The sequence below is a fragment of the Bison bison genome, unplaced genomic scaffold (assembly GCF_000754665.1).
Source record: "Bison bison bison isolate TAMUID 2011002044 unplaced genomic scaffold, Bison_UMD1.0 scf7180017864314, whole genome shotgun sequence".
Classification (NCBI taxonomy): domain Eukaryota; kingdom Metazoa; phylum Chordata; class Mammalia; order Artiodactyla; family Bovidae; genus Bison; species Bison bison.
This window is the reverse complement of record NW_011494886.1, coordinates 1340430-1362553: the sequence shown is the minus strand read 5'-3', so window position 1 is coordinate 1362553 and position 22124 is coordinate 1340430. Positions and strand designations below refer to the sequence as shown.

The 22124-nt window shown below is 40.5% G+C and overlaps 1 protein-coding gene across 3 annotated transcripts in view; it reads right to left on the bottom strand.

Moving 5' to 3' along the window:
* Positions 1 to 21889, bottom strand: part of PHLDB2 (pleckstrin homology-like domain, family B, member 2) — a 242637-nt gene extending 220748 nt beyond the window's left edge. The window contains exon 1 of one of the 3 annotated variants that reach the window (XM_010852738.1): positions 21620 to 21889. The gene's annotated coding sequence lies outside the window, so the exon portion shown is untranslated. The remainder of the gene's footprint in view (positions 1 to 21619) is intronic. The other 2 variants (XM_010852730.1, XM_010852731.1) reach the window with 2 other exon arrangements.
* Positions 21890 to 22124: the final 235 nt, after the last annotated feature.

Genomic DNA, 22124 nt, shown 5'->3' with positions numbered 1-22124 from the left:
ATCCCTTCTCCTCCTGCCTTCAATCTTTCCCAGCATCAGGGGCTTTTCAAATGAGTCAGTTCTTCCCATCAGATGGCCAAAGTATTGGAGTTTCAGCTTCAGCATTAGTCCTTCCAATGAATATTCAGGACTGATCTCTTTAGGATGGACTGGTTGGATCTCCTTGCAGTCCAATGGACTCTCAAGAGTCTTCTCCAACACCACAATTCAAAAGTATCAATTCTTCAGCTCTCAGCTTTCTTTATGGTCCAACTCTCACATCCATACACGACTACTGGAAAAACCATAGCTTTGACTAGACGGACCTTTGTTTGCAATGTAACGTCTCTGCTTTTTAATATGCTGTCTAGGATGGTCATAACTTTTCTTCCAAGGAGTAAGCATCTTTTAATTTCATGGCTGCAAATCACCATCTGCAGTGATTTTGGAGCCCCCAAAATAAAGTCTTTCACTGTTTCCACTGTTTCTCCCATCTATTTGCATTGAAGTGATGGGACCAGATGCCATGATCTTCGTTTTCTGAATGGTGAGCTTTAAGCCAACTTTTTCACTCTCCTCTTTCACCTTCATCAAGAGGCTCTTTAGTTCTTCTTCTTTCTGCCATAAGGGTGGTGTCATCTGCATATCTGAGGTTATCGATATTTCTCCTGGCAATCTTGATTCCAGCTTGTGCTTCATCCAGTCCAGTGTTTCTCATGATGTACTCTGCATATAAGTTAAATAAGCAGGTGACAATATACAGCCTTGACGTACTCCTTTTCCTATTTGGAACCAGTCTGTTGTTCCATGTCCAGTTCTAACTGTTGCTTCCTGACCTGCATACAGGTTTCTCAAGAGGCAGGTCAGGTGCTCTGGTATTCCCATCTCTTGAAGAATTTCCCACAGCTTGTCGTGATCCACACAGTCAAAGGTTTTGGCATAGTCAATAAAGCAGAAGTAGATATTTTTCTGGAACTTTCTTGCTTTTTCGATAATCCAGAGGATGTTGGCAATTTGACCTCTGGTCCCTCTGCTTTTTCTAAAACCAGCTTGAACATCAGGAAGTTCATGGATCACGTACTGCTGAAGTCTGGCTTGGAGAATTTTGAGCATCACTCTACTAGAGTGTGAGATGAGTGCAATTGTGCGGTAGTTTGAGCATTCTTTGCCATTGCCTTTCTTTGGATTGAAATGAAAACTGACCTTTTCCAGTCCTGTGGCCACGGCTAAGTTTTCCAAATTTGCTGACATATTGAATGCAGCACTTTCAAAGCATCATCTTTTAAGATTTGAAATAGCTCAACTGGAATTCCATCACCTCCACTAGCTTTGTTCATAGTGATGCTTCCTAAGGCCCACTTGACTTAACATTCTAGGATGTCTGGCTCTAGGTGAGTGATCACACCATCGTGATTATCTGGGTCATGAAGATCTTTTTTGTATAGTTCTTCTGTGTATTCTTGCTACCTCTTCTTAATATCTTCTGCTTCTATTAGGTCCATACCATTTCTGAACTTTATTGTGCTCATATTTGCATGAAATATTCCCTTAGTATCTAATTTTCTTGAAGAGATCTCTAGTCTTTCCCATTCTATTATTTTCCTCTATTTCTTTGCATTGATCTCTGAGGAAGGCTTTCTTATCTCTTCTTGCTGTTCTTTGGAACTCTGCATTCAAATGGGTATATTTTTCCTTTCTCTTTTGCTTTTGGCTTCTCTTCTTTTCACAGCTATTTGTAAGGCCTCCTCAGATAGCCATTTTGCTTTTTTGCATTTCTTTTTCTTAGGGATGGTCTTGATCCCTGTTTCCTGTACAGTGTCACAAACCTCTGTCCATAGTTCTTCAGGCACTCTATCAGATCTAATCCCTTGAATCTATTTCTCACTTCCACTGCATAGTCATAAGGGATTTGATTTAGGTCATACCTGAATAGTGTAGTGGTTTTCCCTACTTTCTTCAATTTAAGTCTGAATTTGGCAATTAGGAGTTCATGATCTGAGCCACAGTCAGCTCCCAGTCTTGTTTTTGCTGACTGTTTAGAGCTTCTCCCTCTTTGGCTGCAAAGAATATAATCAATCTGATTTCAGTATTGACCATCTGGTGATGTCCATGTATAGAGTCTTCTCTTGTGTTGTTGGAAGAGGGTGTTGGCTATGGCCGGTGTGTTCTCTTGGCAAAACTCTATTACCCTTTGCCTTGCTTCATATGTATGTGTGTGTGTGTGTGTGTGTGTGTGTGTGTGTGTATATATGCATGCCTATATATGACTTATGATTATGAATTATGATTTTCCACCTGAAAAATCCCATGGATAGAGGAGCCTAGCAAGCCACAATCCATGGTGTCACAAAGAGTTGGACATGATGAATGACTGAGCATGCATGCATCATTCATACACTCATTGTGATTTTCTTCTCCAGGGATTTTCCCAATCCAGGGATCAAACATGGGTCTCCAGCATTGCCAGTCAAATTCTTTGCCATCTGAGCTACCAGGGAAACCCTATATAGGCTCATACATAAGACAAATATATAATTAGAAATAGATATGTAAAATCACATTTTTACTCCAGACAGCTCTGAAAAGCAGTAAGTTTTCTCTTTTCTTTCTTCCTTGAATTTCACTGTGAACTCAGGAGACATACGCCTAGCATTACATCTTACATCCTGAGTGATGCTTACAAGCTAAAGATGGCCTAGACCCCTCATAGGTAAGACCCATTGGCAAAGTACAGGTTCTTCCATCTGTCTAGCAGATTACAAAATCACTTTCATGGTGTTATCATGTTTGCTCACTCACCCACCATATGGATTCAATCCTATGAAAAATGTCACAGCGTAGATTATTCAAGCCATGCCCACAGGAAAAAATGTATTTGGAATCTAGTGTTAGAAAAGACGGAGAAGGCGATGGCACCCCACTCCAGTACTCTTGCCTGGAAAATCCCATGGACGGAGGAGCCTGGTGGGCTGCTGTCTATGGGGTCTCACAGAGTCGGACACGACAGAAGCGACTTAGCAGCAGCAGCAGCAGTTAGAAAAGAATTGAATGACACTTTGTTGTTTCTAGTAAACTCTGATTCTGGTATTTAAAATATATACACTCAAAAAGTCAAGAAATAAACTATTGATGTCATAACATTATTGTTTCTATTTGTTTTGTAAATGAACTTATTAATGTGTCTCACAAATTCAGTTTTTAAAAAGTAGGGATTCTGTGGGAAAAGAGGATGGTAGAATTTTAGAATATGTTAGGATATGAATACAGGCATTTCTTTGGTTAAAAATTTCATATACATGTATGCACACTAAACTTTAGAAACTCCCACTGACTGGAGGAATGCAGACAGAACCAGGGCATCAAGGGGGCGGGGATGGGGGCTGGTGGAGAAGCATTAGGTCATCTACTTCTCCCTGCCACACTGAAATTATCCCCCATATGGTGGTTTATGTTTCTGTGGTTTGCTGAGGACTTGAGCTAGTTTTAAGTAATTTTCTTCAAGGTCCTCTAAGCCAGTTTAAAATTATTTTGTGAGCAATTCATTCTATCACATGCTTTAGCAAAATCTACCACAATCTAATAAGCATCTGGATATGTTCTTTGAGATGCAGCCCAGAGTCTCCTTTCCTCAAATTTCAACTTTCTACCTCGTTGCAGCAAAATATATTTACCTCCTTGATGTTTAAATGCTTCCCAGGCACCAAGTGTTTCGAGCCAGTCTTGCTATATAATCCACAAGAGACTCTCTGAGATTCATGGTCTGTGTGTCCAATCAGAGGTTTCACAAAAGGAATTGAACATAAGGTGGAAATAAATAGGTCGTGAAATGCTTGAGGGTTACAGCTTGTTTTGTTCTTTGCTTCATTTTTAATTCAGCCAGTACAGAGTATTTTTTGAGCGCCTATTATGTGAAAGACACTGGGCCAGGACTCTTTGGCCCTGGACCTTGCACAAGTTTTCTCTTCTTGTTCTACCCCAGGGGGATTACTATTTGTCTTATACACACCATACACACATACAGACCATCTTCATCTCCATCTGCCCTTTTTCTTTTTACATTTGGTGTTTGTTTAAGGTTTTACATTCTGAGATCACAAGATTGACTTAGAACAGTTTTCACCAAACTTCCCAGTTGAAAATTATCACCTGAGGTATTAACAACAAGCAAATAAATAAACAAAAATACAAACAGTTCTTGGTCCATCTGAGCCAGTGTAAAATTATTTAAATATAAATAAAAGGGCTCACATATTCCATGGTTCAATAGGGTTGAGGAAAAGACCAGGGATTTCATTATTGGGGGGTTAATTCTTTTCAACAGATTAGTCTAGGAAGAATTGGAGTAGGAGGTGATCTCCCAGGTCTTTTCTAACTTTAACAGATCACTCTTCAGAGCATCGTGATGACTTTTCTCAGAGGTCTTGGTTGATAAATTCCACCAACTCTCTTCTTTAGCTTCTGACCCTTATTAACCTGTTCTTGCCTTTGAACTTCCACAGCAGCTCTTTGCATTTTTCAGCAGTTTCTTTTGCACTAACTGCTTCAATCCCTCAAACTTTCATGTAAATCTTTAATTATATTTTAATGCTTCAAAAATTTTCATGCCTACTAAGACTATGGTGGACTCCTTAAGAGAAGGGGCAAAATTCTTCATTTGTATTCACAATAACGCTTTGCACTCAGGGGAATGAGGTTTTATTTCTAATTTAATTTTCCCTTTAAATATTAATATCTCACTGCATTGGTAAAGAATATATCTTTTCATTCTTTATACCAAGAAGCATACGATTTGGGAACCCTAGTTTTAGTCTAGCTAGTGCAGCTGTTAGGTACTCATATAACCCCCTAATCCTTTATAAAAACTTAATCGGACAGCTGGCTTGATAATATGTAGTTTCAATAACAACCTCTGTTGAGGAAAATAATATCCCATTGTAGTAAGTCTTGCAGATTAATGATGTTTCTCTGCAAAAAAAAAAAAAAAAGTCTAATGGACAGACAGACTTTCTCTAAACTGGAAATCAAGCTACAAGCTGAAAAAAAAAAATCACCTTTAATTTCTACTGTGAGATGGAAGTGTATTCTTTGGATTTAGCAACTAGTGGTATATTTGTTGTATTAATGGTTTAATTAGATGGTTTCAGGGTGGTGTAACAGCTCTTTAAAGGACTTTTAACAAGGACGCTATTGTTAAAGCAAAACAGCTCTTTCATTTGAGCCATTAAAATTATAGGGGGAAAAATGAAAAATACACTGGCAGCTTATTTTTTAGTTCAGCTGCAACTTCTCCTGCTTAATCACCAAAAAGCCTCTGCAAGGCAGTTCTTGTTTATACAACAGTTTGATCTGGATCCTTGTAAAATTAACATAGGTTGACAAATTAAATTTAGCACCACCACCCTCCAGGATGTTGTAAATGTAAAGGAGACTAAAGTAAACATTGGGAATGTTATTGCAATAGGGCAGTATGAAGTCAGACCTCATAAAACATAAAAATCTTGCTTATGAATATAATTTAGTACAAAGAATATCAACAGTTGACATTAATTATTTTTTATATATACCGACATCATCTTTCGTATGTTACTATGAAAGATGTGCTTGTTTCCTCACAGATTTTTTTTTTTTAACCAGAATTTACCAGAGATCTCTTCTGGGTTCTTAAATTAAGCAGTTCAGTGGATTTATACTATCACAGTTTAAAATCTTCAAGAATTCATAAAGTAAGCATCTTACATTGTTTGTGGTTAATTGCATTAGAACATTTAGCCTCTCTGAATTTGTCCTTTTTTGGAATTTGCAACTTATGTCCCAATTGAATTTAACAAGAAAGACTACTCAGCCTTGTGCGGGTTCATTTAGAAGTACAAATAAAAAGACACTACAATTTTAAATGAGAAACTTATGTTTAAAGTCTGACTTTGAAAGAAAGAGAAATATATATAATCTAAATGTAATTAATCCAACATAAATATCTTCATTTGTAAACTGCTCAGTTTAATGAGAGCAATGAGGTGATGACAAAGAGCAGCATGAGAAGTTTGCTCTGATAGAGCCTCAGAAGGTAACCAAGTGACTGGACCTTCCTGATGTTTGCCTGTCCTTCTTCCTGTGTCAGGGAATCTCAGTATGGAAACCAAAGCCCAAAAGGCCTGAGGCTTCCTTCTGTACATCACAGACAGCTCAGGCTACCAGCTACATCTACTTGAGTCTTCACTGAGGAATGCAAACATCCAGGGGCTTTAGAGACTCTGGTCGAGGTCTCTGATGGAGGGTCAAGTCCAGGGGTGGCTAGTGGAACTGCAGGGGGCGTGTGTGGTGACAATGCCAGTGTCAGCATCTTGCACAGACTGTCCTGAGATACCATCTTGGCTCTGTTTTGCCTCCTCTGTTTCCTTCCTGTGCTTTTCTCTAGCCTTCCTAACCATTCTGTGAACTGACTTACTTCCATTAAATTCCTTTTCTGCTTAAATCTTCAAAGTTACTGTTTGTGGCACCAAGAACCCTGACTATGAGATCAGAAAGTTAGGATCAGAAGCTCTACTGTGTCCTTGTGCCCACGGATGATCAGGCTCTGGGGGCTGTGAATAGCCCAAGAAATCGAGATGTGTGACTAGCATTATTTAGACAAACTTTTCCTCACTCCAAGTGAAATTTGAGATTACACAGAAAGATGCAATCTAAAAAGATTAAAAAATAGAGGGAAATAGGAGGAAGCAAAAATAAAGATGCTGGCATTTGGATCAGATTGCTAAATGCATTACTTTATAGGGAGAAATGGAACTTGTGGGCACATGAGAACACTCAGTTTAACCGGTTCTCACATTCTCTTCCCCGTAGGAGAAGCTTCCTAAGAATCCCAAACAGTCAGAGGCTTCTGTGGATAAGGTGGTGGATATGGAAATCTTAGCAATGGAAACTCAGCTACCTTCACGGGGTGGTCAGCAAATAATGGTCCTCAGGCTCCTCTGCCCTGGCATTGCTGCAGCTGATGAGTTCTTGCTTTTGGCTCTGCAATGTTCTCTAAGTCTTTTCTTTTAAAATCTGAATACATTTGGAAGTCATTTACTTTACCAAAATGTTTCCCAAACTTCAGTCATTCATTTGCTATCTTCACAATCCTGCTGTATTCATATACTACCTTTTAAAAATTTTTCTTTTTTATTATATCTATGCTAAGTCACTCAGTAGTGTCTGACTCTTTGCTGCCCCATGGACTGTAGCCCACGAGGCTCCTCTGACCATGGGATTTCCCAGGCAAAAATATTGGAGTGGGTTGCCATTTCCTTCTTCAGGGCATCTTCCTGACCCAGGGATTGAACCCATGTCTCTTATGTTTCCTGCATTGTCAGGCAGGTTCTTTACCACTAGCACCACCTGAGAAGCCCCTTTTAATACCTACAAGGGTAGGTACAAGTACTACAATACCTTTATTTTAAATAGCATACATAAGTGTAAAAGCTTGCTCTGCTCCATCTTTTTAATGTTCATGGAAATAAATTCATAGTAGTAAAATGGTTAAATATTTTTACTTTGCATGATGCAGAAAATTTATCAAGTAAGCTAGGATTTTGCCCTTGTTTAAAAACTCGTGCACAGAAGTTAACATTTCAGAGTCTTATCAACTATAAGATGTCCAGATTTTTCTCCAACCCTTGATTTATAATTTGGCTGATCATAGAATTCCAGGTTTAAATCACGTGTCCTCAGACTTTTGAAGGCATTTTTCTAACGTCTTCTATTATCATACTGTGATGCTGATGAGAACTCAGAAATCAGTTTAATTAATATTCCTTGTAAGTTATTATTTTTCCTCTCTGCAAGTTATATTCTTTTAATTTTTGGCCTTTCTAAAAATAGCATAAGACTACCTAGATTGCTTTTCTTTTTGATTCATTTAGCTGGAAATGAGCCCTTTTAATCTCAGCATCATGATTTCTCAGTACTAAGATTCTTTTTGATAATTTCTTTCTTTTAATTTTATATGTTGTTTCTGAGACACCTGTTAGATACGGGACTTCCTGGATTGGATCTCAGTATTTGGGAGCTTTATCAGTCAGTGTTTGGTCAGCAAAACCAAAACCTTTCTGTGTGTTCCCAGTAGAAAGTGTTTTAATACAAGGAATAAGCATTGCAAGGGCCAGGGAGTGAAAGTTTATTGAATTGTCACTGACTAGCTCAATCTGCCCTCCCAACGTGTGTGATTCTCCAGATGCTCACCTTGAAGTTGCTTCAAATCTCATGGACACCTTCTGCCTCTGTGTCTGCCCATAGCTGTCTCCATTGTCCCCAGGGAATAACGGCCTCTTCTCTTCTACCTTCCAAGTCACAGTTACCTACTCTAGGCTCTAATCTGAAACTCTGGGAAACATAGTTTCTGCTTCTTTGGGATGCAGATAAGTCCTTAGCAGGTGTGGCAGAGATGCCGAGGGGACAGACACGACCCAGCACAGGACCACACTGGTAGAGTGCATCCCCTAAATCTGCCATGTGCCAGCCATGTGGCTGGGGGCTAATTCCTTAATTTCTTGATGCTTTAATCTTTCCAGCTGTCAAGAGGGAATGGGCTTCCTTGGTGGCTCAGACAGTAAAGAATCCACCTGCAATGCAGGAGGCCTGGGTTTGATCCCTCGATCGGGAAGAGCCCCTGGAGGGGCATGGCAACCCACCCCAGTATTCTTGCCTGGAGAATTCCATGGACAGAGGAGCCTGGTAGGCTACAGTCCATGGGGTCGCAAAGAGTTGGACATGACTTTCATTTTCACTTTCATCAAGAGGGAATAATATCCCTGGCTACTTCATAGGTTTGCTGGGAAGACTGCTTGAAATAATGGACACAGTGGATGTAAATAAGCATATAGCACATATTCAAGTGCTCTTAGTGTATGTTAGCTATTGTAATTTTTATTATGATATTTAATTATCCTTTTTATTGCCTCTCCATTCATGTCATTTTGCTCTAAATTTTGAAAAGCTTTTTAAACAATATTTTCTAGTACATCTATTGATTGTTAATAACAACAGAAATTATAATCATTAAGGGAATTTTTTTTCAGGCATTTCTTTTCTTGCAGTGTCTTCTTCTCTGTTATTAGTTTACTCCTTTTTTAAAAAAATACAGTTATTTCAGTAAAGTATTCAGAAGATCAAGTGGTAAAATCTTGGTTCTAATTTGTCATTTTATATGGAAGTGACAGTATCAAATCAAAAATTTTAGACTAACAATTCTGTCTTTTTTGTGTTAGGTGATGTGCTAAGAACTTTACTTTCATACTCTCATCTAATTCACCTCAATCTTAAGACATAGGGACAAAGGTACTAATATTATCCCCATTTTTAAAGATGATAACCAAGGCTTACAGAGGTCAAATGACTTGCCGAAGGTCCCACAGCTAGTAAGTGGTAGAGCTAAAATGTAAACGTAGATTTACTGGTGACAGAGTTCAAGCTCTCCCACTGCTTCTGGATGGATCTCATCATTTTATTTTTTAAAATAACTTTATTTATTTATTTCTGGCTGTGCTGGGTCATTGTTGCTGTGCAGGACTTTTCTCTAGTTGCGGCAAGCAGGGCTTACTGTCTAGTTTCGGTATGAGGGCTTCTCATTGTGAAGGCTTCTCTTGTTGAAGGAGGAGGTTATGGCAATATTCTTGCCTGGAGAATCCCCATGGACGGAGGAGCCTGCCGGGCTACAGTCCATGGAACAGCAAAGAGTCAGACATGACTGAGTGACTAAGAACACTCTTGTTGAAGTGCACAGGCTCTAGAGCTCACACCTCAGTAGTTGAGCCACAAGAGTTCTGTAGTTGTGGTTCTCGGTCTCTGGAGCCCAAGCTCAATAGTTGTGGCCGTGGGCTTAGTTGCTCCATGGCATGTGGGCTCTTCCTGGATCAGGGATCAAACTGGAGTCTCTTGGATTGGCAGGCAGATTCTTTACTACTGAGTCACCAGGGAAGCCCTGGATCTCATCATTTTAAATGGCTGCACAGTGTCCTCGTATGTGAGTGCATGTGTTTATCCAACTCCTCTCTGATAAACACTTAGGTTGACTTTTAAAATTTGCTGCTATTAACAAATCTGACATAAATATCTGTGGACTATGGGAAAATTTTAATACACTCTTCCGTTATTGTCTAAAAATAAGTCCTAGAAGTGGATTTGTTAAGTCACAAATTACCCATATTATATGGTTTAACAAACTGCCCTTAAATAAGAGCTTGCAGCAATTCACATTTCCACCATTGCAGTGTGTGAATGTGCCTGCCCCACCATGCTCTCTAATACCTGGTGTAACTCAATTTTCGCCAATCTTATAAAAAGAAGATGTTATTTTGCTCTTTAAATTTGCTTTTATTTCATGTTCGATGTGGCCAAACAGTTTTTCATGACTGTAGGTCATTTGCCTTTCTACTTTTGTGAATTAGCAGTTCATTTTCTGCTCAACTTTCAACTGGGATATTGCCTTTAGTAGGTCTGCATTTGCAAATACTCTTTAAGGACAGTATTTTGCCTGTTATTTTGCCTGTTATTTATGTTGCAAATACAGTTCCCTGGATCACTGTTTCTATTTTTACCTTTGCATATAATATTTGTAAAAGAAGTTTTAAGTATTTATGTAGTCAAATCTATTCTAAATTAGCTTTTACTTACATTCTTTATTTCAGTGGATGAAAGAATGAAACAAACATGAAAGTTGGTCCATTAGAAGTTTGATTTTTTTTTTTAATCTGAGTTTCTAAAAGAATCCAACAACTCAACAATCTCTTGGCCCAACTTCAGGAAACCGGTGAATTATTTTAAGATGACAAAAGTTTTCACTTACACACTAAATATTTACCTAAGCCAACTTAAGAAGGATTTCCAAACAGGCTTGGATGAAAGCTACTAAGCTTGCCCTTCCGGCTTATACCTTGCTTAAAATGTGTGGTATTCAAGTTGGAGTTGAATTTGGGTGTTAACGGAGGCTGTTGGGGTGGGTCCTGGGTGGGTCGTCTCTATTCTTTAGCTATGAGCTTCCTTAAATGATGTCCACTGCTGACATCAGAATCCCCATGGCCATTTCTACAGTGCTTGGCTCTTCATTGCTCAAAGGATAAATGCAATTCAAATCATAACTGAGTTGAACTCAGATTTACAACACTACTGTTCACCAGGCAAAAGTCCCCAGGATTTGGGAGGGCAAGTGGGACCTGAACTGCACAGAATGATCTTAAATTAAGGCTCCAGGTTCAAGGGCTATGAATTAGGTACAGGCTCTGATTCAGGGTTCTAAAAGTTCTCATCTTGTAATTAGAAGACTCCTTCTGGACCCTCTTACCTTCCTTCTCTGGGCAATCAAAACTTGCTTAGCATGCCTACTACAACTGTCTCCATTCTTGTACTTGCTTCTCTTTAAGATACCAGACAAATTCTTGGAAAGAGGTAGCTTTTTCTTCAAAGTCTAAATTCTTAAAAAGAAAGAATGCAAATTCTAACCTCCTTTTCTTTAAAACACCACTTGGACCTCAATGCCTCTGCAAGTCTTCCTGAGCCGCCATCTAGAACTGTTGTGTGTCGTGTTCAGTTGCCAGTGTCCTTAGAGCCTCACACCAAGCTGCCTTGGCTCCTTTTCTAGTTCATCTGCTCTGTGAGATTCTGGTCTTCTGGGCAGAACTGTGAGCTACTCATTTCTGTATCTGTAGCATTTAGCACAGTGTCAAGCGTACCTTGAAGTGAAGTGAAGTCGCTCAGTCGTGTCTGACTCTTTGCGACCCCATAGACTGTAGCCTACCAGGCTCCTCTGTCCATGGGATTTTTCCAGGCAATAGTACTGGAGTGGATTGCCATTTCCTTCTCCAGGGGATCTTCCCAACCCAGGGCTTGAACCTGGGTCTCCCGCATTGTAGACAGATGCTTTACCATCTGAGCCACCAGGAAAGCGTACCTTAGGCACTCCATAAGTGATCTATGTTAGAATGATGGATAATACTTGATTCCAACAGGTTGCTATGGCCTTGGCTTGGGAATTCCACTTCCCTTGGCTTGGGAAGTGGGAATTCTGAGAAAATGCATGTGAAGATAGTCATATCCCAGTTGGAGATGTATCAGATAGTGGTTTAAAGAGGAAAAATGGTGACCATCAGATAATCCTCTTTGGAGAACGGACAATGATTAAGACATAGAGTGGTGCCTGTCTGTAGAAGAAAGGATTATGTCTGGAGAGGGGGTTAAGCATGTATGTAACCAAATAATGCTCAGACCACTATATCAATCGATCAGTTTACTTGAGTTTCATTAGTTAATCTTACTCATAAGATTATGTAAAATAAGATGGCAATGGTATTTAGCATGCCAAGAGTTACTTGAAGACATCTGAACTCCAGTATAATTAACCGACTCTGAAATTCATTTAGATATCCCAAAAGAATTTTTTACATGCCAAAGGTTCTTGTACTTTGCCTTTTCTAAAAATGATCAAAATATGTTGTAGCAATTTTAGAGAAATGGGTATGCTATTAATAGAAGTCTTTAAAGCCCACGACTTGGACAAACATTTGCTAATTAATTCCAGAAATTAGCCAAGTATTTAGATTTTGTGGAACCCACATCCAGAAATAGTCCAGACAAAAGATTTTCCTGTTCACAAGATTGATCTAATGCCTTTCTCATATTGAAATTTTTTTCCGTACATTGTACATACACACACATACACAGCTTATAAATTCTTTTTGTCCTGCTGCAATTACAGTAAAACACTTGTTGCCTCCATATGCCTGAAGATTTATGGGAGGAAAGTCTCTGTTCAACATGCTGCCTTCTCCCTTTTGGGTAACGGGCAGTGAAAAACAGGATTATCAGAACAGTTCCCATATGTTCTGGAAAGCTTCTGCTGGCCATGCCCCTCCTTGCCTTCACTGTCTATCAGATTTTCAGGCACAGAGGGGCAGAGTGAGGTGTATATATGTCCAGGTGGCTTTTTGAAAGCAGGGAAACCGAGCTTCATGTTTCTTCATGCTCTGAAATGCTTTTCCTCCTGCTAGAAAACTAGCAGGTCTAGAGACTCTAGTCTAGTATTAAGAATTCATTCAATTCAAGAAGTGATACTGTGCTCAATGATTATAAAAAATAAAATAAAAAACTGTGACTGTAAAAAAAAAAAGACAACTGTTTTTTGGTTACTTGGTCATAAATATTAGAGGATATATAAAATTGACCCATATTTCAGCACCTTGCCCGCTTTTTTTTTTTTTTTTTTAAACTTAATGAGAGTACATTGAGGTCTACATTTCAGCTAAATTTGACATTGATATGGATTGTTGGAATCATGAGCCGTTTTGATTCTCTGGCGTCACTGTAGGATAGTTCACAGATGAATCATAAATCTGTCCTCTTTCTATCCTGCCTTAGCTGAGTAGATGTGGTAGGCAACCCACGGGCGACTTTCGATGGTTTGTTTTATGACTTCTAGAAAGTAAGTGTAGCCAGTATGCAGACTATCAATTAAGAATTATTTATTGTGTTACCCACTCTTCTCCCCAAAAGGCTACCTAAGAAGTCAATTAGATATTAGGAATAGAGTCAAAACTGAGAAATGTGAAAACTCCATAAGATCTTTGCTGAGAATAATAGATAGTCATTTGAGGATGCTGCCAGGAAACTGGTCTATTCTGACTGAATTCAGGCCATTCCCTCATCACCTGGAAAGCTACCAGATATCTCTTAGTGATTAGAATTGTTGTCTTTCCCTCTCTTATCTTAAAAAGGAAACAAAATGGGCTGCAAAGTGATGCAGTCTCTTACTGCTACTGAAACATCAGACCATTGATTCCCAATTTCTTTGAGTGCTTTTCTGGTTGGATCAAGGATTTTTGCCATTACTTACTTATGAGAGTGATTCTTCAGGGCCTTAGAGCTCCCTGGGCATGGTCTGTGGCGATGAAGTGAACCAGTGTGGGCTAGAATGCTACACATATCCTTTATGAGAACTTCCCATCATGCTTTGATGCTTGGTGCAATTAGTAATTTCCTTTGAACAGTACTGCCCTGGGCGGTTTTCTCTCATACAATGTCACAGTGAGCAAGCATTATTCTTTCTTTTTTTTTGTAGGAAAAGTAGAGCAGAGTAAAATAACCTGAGGTTAAAAAAAAATCAGTGCTTGGAATGAACGTCATAATTCTGTCAGTCATCCCGATGCACATTCATTTCTGCAAAATATAAGACGAAAGTCAGAACCTCTACAAAGAAATCCGCCCTTTCGGTTTGAGGCCTCGGGGAAGATCTTTGATTTGTTCTTCTTCCTCGTTGTGCCTCCTCTACATTACAAAAAGCCTTACATGAAACTTACAAGAAGAGACATGAGCAAAGGTGTCCAGTTAGCAAGAACCTGGGTGAGTAACCCTGGGCAGGCTGCTGAGGTGGTTTAGGGAGGAGCAGGAGGTCAGAGATGCTTTTGGGATCCACAGCAAACTTAAAGCTCATCCCCAGCTCTTGACCCTTGTTCTGTGAGCTTCAGAGGAGGTGCAGATCTGTCCCTGAGTCTTCTACCTTTCTCTTATAACTTCACTCCCCTCCCCCAAACAGTTCCATCGATTCACTGCCATGTTTCTGTCACCCTGGGCAAGTCACGTCACCTCTAAGGATCTCTGTTTATTTATAGAGGGAGGGTAACAGTCGTGACTGCTGCCCTCTGGAACTCACATTCATGACGCCTGGGTGAGGTACAGCTGAGTGTCGGTGCCAAGGTTGCAGCTGCATGGAGACTTCTAATGTGAGTCCCTGCCTTTTCCCAGGTGAGTGGGCTCCTTCTCTAGTGAAGCTCAGTGCTGGCCTCTCCAGTTTGTAACAACCTCAAGGTTACGTCTCTGAGGTTTTTCATTGCCCCATCCCCATTTCAGATTCACTTACCTAAGAGGTAGGGATGATGGCTCCAGAGAGATAAAAATCATTTTTGTGTTTACTTTAAAAAAAAAACTTGAGTAGACTTGCTTTACTATGTGGTGTTAGTTTCTGCTGTACACCGTGAATCAGCGATGCATGCTTAGTCACTCAGTTGTGTCTGATTCTTTGCAACCCCATAGACTGTACCCCATCAGGCTCCTCCATCCATGGGATTCTCCAAGCAAGGATACTGGAGTGGGTAGCCATTGCCTTCTCCAGGGTATCTTCCTGACCCAGGGATCGAAATCAGGTCTCCTGCATTGCAGGTGGACTCTTAACTGTCTGAGTCACTAGAGCACATATATCCCCTCCCTCTTGAGCTTCCTTCCCACTCCCTACCCCATTCCATTCCTCTAGGTCATCACAGAGCACAGGGCTGAGCTCCCTGTGCTATACAGCACCTATCCACTAGCTATGTGTTTCACACATGGTAGTGGATATTGTCAGCGCTACTGTCTCAGTTTGTCCCATCCTTCCTTTCCCCAGCTGTGTCCATTTTTAAAAGAGCATCCCCAGCTTAATTTCTCCAGTTTTTCTTAGAAGACAGAATATTAGAACTAGAGGAGACATTCAGAATGATAAAAACTACTTTTGAAAAAGAGAAATTGAGGCCGAGAGAGCTGAAGTGACTTGCTCAAGGTCGTATGATTAGCAAATAATAACAGCAAAATTGAATACAACCAGGATCTTTAATCTGTTCAGACATTCTGTTCCCAGGTGGCAGGAGAGAGAGTAACCCTCAAGACACCATTCCCCAGCTCCCCAACCCCTGCAAGACAATTAATACTTCTAGTTTACTTTTTGGTCATCTCTGGAAATGCCAAAGTGTTTTTTTTTTAATAAATCACTTTTTCTACTAAATTTGCAGTCAGTTACGAATTTACCATCCCCAGTGAATATTTATTGAGCACACATAATCTTTAGAGGACTGTACACATAATTAAAAGTATATATATCCACCACAAACAGACCCAAACAGGAGACTCTAAGGAGGCTGTGGTTTGATTTAAGACCTGTAGAAGGTTTAAAACCTTCAAGATGACTTACTCTTGTTTCAAAAATAGTCTCTAACGTGTTTCTGGGAAAGAGTGGGTGACATTTACACAAGTGATGAAGAACTGTTAATAAATGTTTGTGGGTCTTCAAAGGGAGGATGTAGATGGTAAAGAATTGAAACTGAGTCACCAGCAAGAGAGGAGGGCCTGGCAGTCCATTCCAGTATTCTTTCCTGGAGAATTCCATGGACAGAGGAGCCTGGCGGGCTATTGTTCATGGGGTCGCAAAGAGTCAGACATGACTGAAGCAACTTAGCACGCACACACCAGCAAGGACTTTAGAAATTGGCACCAAGGCACAGAGCACGACCTGGTGCTGTCAGGACCGGAAAGCCTATGTTGGGCTTTCAAGTTACCAATACAACTACGTTCTATAATATTATCTCTTCTCAAGGATACTTCCATTATGCAAAGAGGATAAAGAAGAGACGAATTTTGGTAGAGAACAGTCATATTTGGGAAAGTCTAGCCATTGGTTCTTGCCTGTATTTGGAATTCTTATTAAGGAAGCAGAGCTACATTTTGTGGAAAACATATGTTTGAACTGCAGGGTACATCTCCTTGGAATTGAGAAATGGGTTTTCCTTTGGTCAGAAATAAACCTGCTTTCTGTAACATCTCTTGGCAGCCTCTGGCTTTTCTCTGTTCTTGCTACCTGCTCATGTACTAACCATGGGTTTTCAGCTGCTTCCCTCATGAAATCTAATGAGATCACCACAAAACAGGCCCTGTGGATGACAGCCATCATTATACAGAAATCAACAAGGGCTCCATCCAAATGTACCATATGACTTATCTTGAGAAATGAATCCTTGAAAACATCAGCCCAGCAATGACAGAAAAGAATTCTGCCTAGTTAGAGTTCTCTGCAGGAAGTGTTTTTGATATTGTTTTGGCTTGAGGGGGAAAAAAAAAAACAACACTGGACTTTGTGGGGGTTACCTAAGTGCACAGTGAAACTGCAAATTCAAACAGTTTGAATCCTATCCTCCAAATACAGAGATCTTATGTGAAAACAATCTCATTTTCATTTTGCTTTCTGGGAAGCCCTCCAAGGCACAGTGAATTGCCAACTTTTTGTGACCTTTAGTTCCTTAGCTGCTCCCAAGGGAAAATTGACCTTGGAGCTGTAGAAAGGAGGGAAATAATTTTCAAGCTGGTGCAGAGCAAGGGGCAGAAGTTTTTGTTCTTTCTGTTTTCTCATTGAACAAAGCATGTGGGTTCTCTTGCACCAAGATTCTTAGCCCCTCTGAGGTCACAGACATGAGGACAAGTTGGGAACGAAGATGCACTTTAATCCCACAGCCAGGATGTAGACAAGACTGCCACATGGGATGGAGGCCCAGGTGGCCAGTAAGGAGCAGTTCCCAGGAAAACATTAGGAATAAAAAATGATTAGCTCCTTTGCAGATTCACAGCTGATACAGGGCTTTCTGACTCTTCAGAGCATTTTAGGACTGAAATGAAGTTATAGGCACAAGAACTCCTCCTGTAACTTTAATTGGCTTCTATAGGTACTGGGACTAAGGATGGAGTTTCAACCTGTAGGAGGACCTCCTTAGGTTTCCTGTATGTGTGTATGTGTTAGTTGCTCAATAGTGTCTGACTCATTGAGAGGAATACTGTAGCCCACCAGGCTCCTCTGTCCATAGCATTCTCCAGGCAAGGATACTGGAATAGGTAGCCATTTCCTTCTCCAGGGGATCTTCCCGACCCAGGGATCGAACCCAGGTTTCCTGCATTTCCGGCAGATTCTTTATCATCTGAGCCACCAGGGAAGTCCCCTTAGGTTTCCTGTCATTTGGCAACTGCTTGACCCATGAGACATCCACCTGGTCATGGAGTTAACCAAGAAAGGAATGGTGTACATCAAGAGACACCACGGGGGCTCTGTGGGCCAAACACATGTACACTGTCCCACAGGCACGGAATAGATTAAGGGACAGTGATTTGTTACCACTTGCTTCTCTCAGTGAGAATTTTTTGAGATCTTACTTTGCTCATAGACATATGGGTTTGAAAGGTTTTTGCCTTAGAGGCAGACTTTATTAAGTAACAATTAGTGTCTTCTTTCCAATACTCAATGAAAATCGAATTAGAATAACAACACTACCACAGTGACCCTAGCCCCAAGCAGTCACTTTCTGAGTGGGTCTCTGCAGCCTGGGAACAAGCTGTGTAGTCATTCAGCATTTTTAATTTCTGAAAATAGCTGTGTATCCCATTCCTACCATTTGTAAGCCCTAGGAATCCAGAGAACTGTTTGGGTAAAAGAAGGAAAAAAAAAAAAAAAAGAACAAAGAATTTGGAGTCCCAAGCTGTCTGGGACTTGCCTGCTGAGTGATATTGAGAAGGGCACTCACCTTGAATGAGTCTCAGGTTCCTTATCTCAAAGGATATCATCAGAAAATGACTCTCCTCTTACAGGGCTCTTATGAAGATTAAATAAAACCATACTGGAAAGTTTTGACATACTTAGCTTTCTCAAAGACAGAAATTTGCAGAAATAAACTTCAAAAAAATTCCTGGTATAACACATGAAAAATTTGTGTGTTACATTAAAATCAAACAAACTAAACAATGTTTGTGAACCAGGAAAGAGAAACAATTTTCTCTCACAGTTTCAGAAAGAGATTAATGGACTAACATGTGGGCAATTGTTAATGTGCATGTGTTGTAGTTACTTTTCTGGAAGGGAGGAAAACCACTGTGATATTGATTTTTATGCCTGTACAGGATCAAATACACAATGGAGGTGGTGGTGCCATAAATATGTACTCTGAGAATCCAAGCAAAGAATTTAGAGAGGACTCCCGCGTCTTTTACACTTAAAATACAGATAGTATAGCTATTTGGTGGGTATTTTTCCCAGAACAGAGTGTAGAGAACATGAGTTTTGGAGTCAGACAGACTCCAACTTAAATTTTACCTCCTCTCACTAGCTCTGTGACTTGAGCAAGCATGTAAATTTGTTAAACGGATTAAATGGAAAAGAAAAAAAAGATAAAAGCAATAGTTCAATTCTTGGTCCTAAGAAGTACCAGATAGAGGTGAAATGTTGCTATTTGTCCCTCTATTTCAGCTCAACTTTTCTCTTTATCCTAATGTTTAGTTGGCAAAAATGACAGTATGTGAGCAGAGTTCATGTGGGGCCAGATGCATTAGAAAAGGGCGTTCAGTGGACGTGGTGATGCAATCCCTGTTTTCAATGCCTTTGCTGTCACACGGTTAGGTATGTATGAGGCAGGTCAGTAAAGAAACTCTTAGTTAACCAACCACATCTCATGATGGCATTTCTTTACCTTTATCTTATAAATGCTGAGGAATTGTGGCTGCTTTGGAATGTCTGCCAGATGGCTAATTTAATTTTTAGGATGTATCTGAAAAAATAGTGCAAGCCTCATTCTGTCTACATTCCTTGGGTTCAGTTGAGTGGATATTAGCGAGGTAAAGTGAGATAGTAATTAAATCCTTGAGTTACCAGAGAAAGATTAAGATGGTGTAATTTCTTTCTCTGGAAATGGTGCCGATGTTGTACTTTGGTTGGGGCTCATGAATCTCTGGAAGAGAAAGGGGCAGAGATCTAGCCTGAGAATTGCCTAGGTTTCTTTAGGATGTATTCAGGACTCCAGTGATTGCCACTAGGAGTGGAAACACTTCCCTTTGCTCCTCACCCACTCCTCCCCTTACCTTCCCTCAAAGAAGGTCCAGTCAATGCTGGCCTTTTGGTTATAGTGGTATCCAATGGTCCGGGGACATGGCACATCCAAGGGCCAGTGAAGAACCTCTGACTTTGTTAGTCAGCTTGCTTTCCTCAGTGACTCCCCCCAGTTTAAGCTCCTGCATGTGCTTAATTCCATGACCACTTGGGGAACGCAGTGGGTTGGGAATGAGGCAAAAGTGAGTAGAACCCTGGCTCAGCCTCTGACTGACTGAACTTGGGCAAAATAATTATCTTCTGAGTTCTAACTCCTGACATGTCAAAGGAGTAATACTGTCTATACAATCTAGTCAGTCTCAAGAATAATCTTCCACCACTTAATATATCCAATATGCATGAAGTGGGAAGAAAAGCTGGGTGTACTGTCAAGGGGCCACAAGCATTTTGGTCTCAAGCACAGGTAAGACCTAGTGTGGGACACGCAACCTACAGGACTGTGGGTGAATCTGGCCAAAGCATCTGAAGTGCTGACAGCCTTCTCCCTCTTTCAAACCACCTCCATCATTATCTCTAAGAGTTCTGGAAACTGGCCAGATGTGCACTTCACATTTTACTGAGCATAATATTGTCACAGAAATCTATCAGTTTCTCATAATTCGTCCAGAACATTCCCAGGAGTTAGCCCCAGATTCATCCAAAATCACACACGGGGTTTCTGCCTGGGCTGCACTCTCAATGGCCTCAACTCCTGCCTCGAGTTAACCTCAGGAGCCACTTAAAACCTGTGGTCACCAGCCTCACAAGGGGATCATTCCAGTCCCGTGAATGATTGACAAAAGTAGTATCAAACATTACCTGGTCTCACACGTGGCCAAACTCCTTCCCCAAAGGCAGTTCAAAAAAAAAAAAAATAGGGCCTCCTTATCACCAGGTTTCTAATAATTATAAGAACCAGGAACCATATCACAGAAACTGCCAGACATACGCAGTGACAACAGGATGATGTTTCTAAGACGAGACCTGAAGAAGAGCAGATCATGCTCACTAAAAATAGCGTATTTCCAGAATGTGTACTTGGAGGGAAAATTCCATGTTTTTTGAGAATTATGCAACAACCTCAGTCCCTTGCTAGAACAACTTATTCTACAGCTAGTCTGTTTTCTCCTATTAAACCTCCAGCAGCAGGAGATGCTTCTCCACAGCCACAAGCTCCTATATCTGAGGTGGTACTAGATATCCAGTTTGTGTGTGAATCTTTTTCACATTTGTTCATTATAGAGCTGGGAAGGGCCCTGTGACATTTACTGCTCGGGGCAGGATAAAAATGTGCTCTGGTCTGGAAAGAATACAGGCTATAGCTTCAGAGAAAGATACCTTCTATGTTGCCTTGTGTCTATTCTTTAGAGAGAATCAAGCAAGGGCTTTAGCGATCCTTCGTCAAAGGTAGGAAACAGCTTGGTATCAGTAAATGATTGACCTGCTGCCTGGGGTGATCAGCTTAGGTAAATAAGCTTGATTCTGCTCCAGCAATTTCAAGACTTTTAACTCCCTAGGTTCCAGAGCAGAGAAGAGCACAGGGCTTCCTGAGAGACCTTGTTATTTGAAGTTGACAGTCCTCTGCATGGACAGTGTGTTCCTCAGAATAATTGCTAACTGTCCTCTCTGGTGTATCTTCAATCCACACAAGCAAAATTCTGGAACAAAGCCATGACCACTGAAAGAATTTCAATAAATTTCAATAAATAGGATTTTTTTTATAATGAAAGATTAAAAGTCTTTTGAAATATGCCGAGCAACTCTCAATTTTCAAAGGAGAGAGAACCTGGAAGAAAATTACAGCCCATTCTTCAGAACACGTTAGTGGACAAATGATTGGACTAGCCCAATACACACACACCCTGACCACATCTTCAGCAGAACATCATGAGATGCTCTGGCTATGAGGTTGGGTCAAGTGTTAGCTTTGTGATCTTCAGAGAAATGCCCGTGAGCAGACAGAGCACCTACCTTGATTGCTGCTTCTCAGTCTGGTTTCTTCCCTTGGCTTCCTTCCTGATTCAGCAGCAGTGGCCTGCAACTGCTGTAATCTTTGTGGAAGATTTTGGGATGTTCGGAAGAAGAATGGACACAGGCTTTTACATTCCCTCCAAGCACAAAATTTAGATGTTCCCCTCCATTTCCTTTCCTGGCCTCTCTGGCTCCTGCAGACAGTGGTCACGAGCAGTAACTTGCTTGCAGCCAGGTATGTTGACAGATATGAAGGCGGGAGCCCGTGCTGGTCTCAGCTGCCCTGACTGGCCAATCATTACATACCAGGTCAGACTCTCAGTTCTGCTCAAACCCAACCAGAGATCTGAGTGACAGTCAGCAGCACCACAGGGGGCAAAAGACAGGATCTGTTAGCTATTTAACAATCTAGATAAGCAAATATCTTACAGGTGGATCTATGAAGTAGACAGGACAATCATATCTGGGAGGAAAATCCCTTTTATTTCATTCCTTTTTATTTTAG